This window comes from Nannospalax galili, unplaced genomic scaffold, assembly GCF_000622305.1.
Source record: "Nannospalax galili isolate Female #2095 unplaced genomic scaffold, S.galili_v1.0 scaffold10, whole genome shotgun sequence".
Lineage (NCBI taxonomy): Eukaryota > Metazoa > Chordata > Mammalia > Rodentia > Spalacidae > Nannospalax > Nannospalax galili.
In genome coordinates, this window is record NW_008331140.1 from 1,727,165 (window position 1) to 1,729,983 (window position 2,819).

Sequence of the window (2,819 nt, forward strand, 5' to 3'; positions counted from 1 at the left end):
ATGTTTGTGTGTGGGCCTTTATTTGGAACAACTTCAGCATTCTGGAAAACAAGTAGACTTCAGTCTGTAAGACTTCTATCAATCCATCATGATCTGTGATTGGTTGCAGTGAACGTGATACTAGCCAGACTCATATCCTATAATATTCTGGACCTTGGCCTAACCCAGTGTTGGGCTGGTCTTAGTGGACCATGTGCTCAGGATTCAAGGCAGTTTGGAAGCTTTGGAAGCCATTTGAGTGAAATAGGAGTCTGGCGCTGGTCCACCCATGAAGACCCTACCCAGAGCTGTGCAGCATCCTGTACTGTCTGACCTCAAGCCAGTAAGGATGCCTGAGTTCTAGCCCTGCCCTTGGAATGTTACTGGGAAAGACTATTAAAGGGCTCTCCTTTTTTTTCTGATCAATATATAACCAATTATTTTTGATAGCCAATGATTTAGATTATTGTAGCACTGAAACAGAGACAACAAATCAACAAGCGACTCCTGGAAAATCAGAGCTTGGGTACGATCCAGTGTGGAAATAGCAAAAGGAACTGTAGACTCAAAGAAAATAAGCCACCTCCTTACAATTTCTGGAAAGATGGGGGCAGAAGTGCCACATTTGAAAGACTAGAATAAACTCTGGATTCCTGTTTCTAGATGTTGCAAGCTCCAAAATATAAGTAACTGAAGAATCCATGAGCTCAAAATAAGATTTGTAACACTGGGTAGTAATCATTAAGGGGGTACTTTTATTTAGAGTATTTAAAATGGCTAAAATAGACGTAGTGATTCAATTATCCTGAAGGAAAAAAAATGTTTAAACATTCAAATTGAAAAACTAAAGTCAGTGAGGGGAGCAATTAAATTAATTCCGTACAAATTATTGAATTGAAAAATAGTGAAATTAAAAATGAGATAAAATGAATCAACAGCAGGACAAATCAGAGAGAATTATTATTGAATTTAAAGGCAGGGTGTTTGAAAACTGTGGCAGTGACCTTGGTACATGCCACTTGGTACATGGAGGAGCCATTAGATAAAGAATAATGAATAAATTATTAAAAATACAAGAATTTGGAGGCAGTATTACAGCAAGAATTATTGATGTTAGTGTGAATAGAGAGTGCCAGTGGTTTATAAATTTTATTCAAGTAAAGAATAACAGGAAAGCTAGAAAAGCTGATGGATATGCAGGAACAAAATTCATTCTCTTTGGCCTTCTACCACAAGCATCTCCTGGCTAGCCCTTGGTTCCTTCTGTGCCTGACTACCTTGCATGTAGCCCTGTTAATCAGTAGGTGGAAAGCTAGACCAACCAGCAGGCAATAATGCTGAAATTCTGTGAGACCTCTGGCTGCATGTGGAAGAACACCAACAACATTAGATTTCACCAGTGTTTCCCTCTCCTTTACCTCCACTATAGAGCACTTCATGAATTTGCTTGTCATCTTTGTGCAGGGGCTGTGCAAATCATTTCTGTATAGTTACAATTTTAGTGTATGTTCTGGGAAAGCAAGCAGAAATCTTACCAGTTACTTGACCAATAAACAATAATACACACAGAAAACAAAATAATTGAGTGACAAAATCAGGACTCTAGGGACTGCCGTTACAGAAGCCTAGAGCTTTGTTCACAGCACTCTTGTCATGCAGCCCACCACAACACATAATTCTAGTTCCAGGGAATCTGACCTGCTCTTCTGGAAACCCCAGGGACTGTACCCATGTGCACATACAGACAAATAAATAACAAGAATAAAAGAAATACTTAAAATAAATGGGGATACTGAAACTGGGTGAAAAAGGACAAAACTCCTGAACAAGAACATGAAATGAAGAGTAGTGGTCAGAACTCCAATTCAGAAGGCATAAGATCAGGATGGAAGCATTTTATTTTCAACTCTTGAAGAGAGGGGAAACAACATACTTAAACTCTTTATTTGAAATTGTAATTCTTATGGGAAAACAAAATGCAGCGCTGGATAGACTGGTCTCTGCAATCATAATTTTCAGGCACAGTTGGAATGTCAGGCACACTTTGGTGAAGAGGTCTTGAGAAAGCTCTTTGAGGGCACAGTAGTTGACAGGTTGTTCTGTTCTAGAACATAGCAGAAACATGTTAGAGACCTATAAGAGCAGCATTCATTCAGGAAAAAAAATGCTTAGGGAAGTGAAAGACATGCTCTTTCTTACATTATCAGAGTGGAAAAAGAAAATTAACTCCTTCAAGTTCCTCTCTCACTTCTGCATGTATGCTGTGGCACACATATATGCCCCAATACACACAAATAAATGAATAAATGTAATTTTAAAAATCCACATTCAATATATTGATGGTCATTGTAGAATCAAGTCTACTGAAAACAACATTTTCGGTAGACAGTTTAAGAATACAAATTCCCAGCAAATTCTGATTTTCATTGACTGCATACTATCAGGAACACAAATGGCTTTAGGTAGCAAGGGGGAAAACTTTGGCAAAAGTATAGGTCCTAACAGTAACTCAGACCATCATTGTCCCTCTCTTTGTGTTCTGTATGCCCAGGCTGAAATTTAAATGCTGTATCTAGGCCAAGCAATCTTTCACATAAGAATTCCCAGTCCTGGGAACATGAAGTTTGTTCTGAAAACACTTGTATTGAGAGTATTTCACAGAAGTGCTATATAGTATATTCATTCAAGAAAAAAATTCCACATACAAAACTCATCAGTGTTTGTCAATTTCAGGGGCACAATATATGAAACAGAAATTTAAAAATCTATCCCATTTAAAATAGACACCAAAGGCAGGAGTAAAATAATCTAAGAAATCAATAATATCTACAATGTAAATT

At 37.7% G+C, this 2,819-nt stretch overlaps 1 non-coding gene across 1 annotated transcript; it reads right to left on the bottom strand.

Annotated features, from left to right (window-relative positions):
- Nucleotides 1-1,398: 1,398 nt before the first annotated feature.
- LOC115068421 lies at nucleotides 1,399-1,501 on the bottom strand. Its single transcript, XR_003847768.1, has one exon. It is a non-coding gene; the product is annotated as a U6 spliceosomal RNA (small nuclear RNA).
- Nucleotides 1,502-2,819: the final 1,318 nt, after the last annotated feature.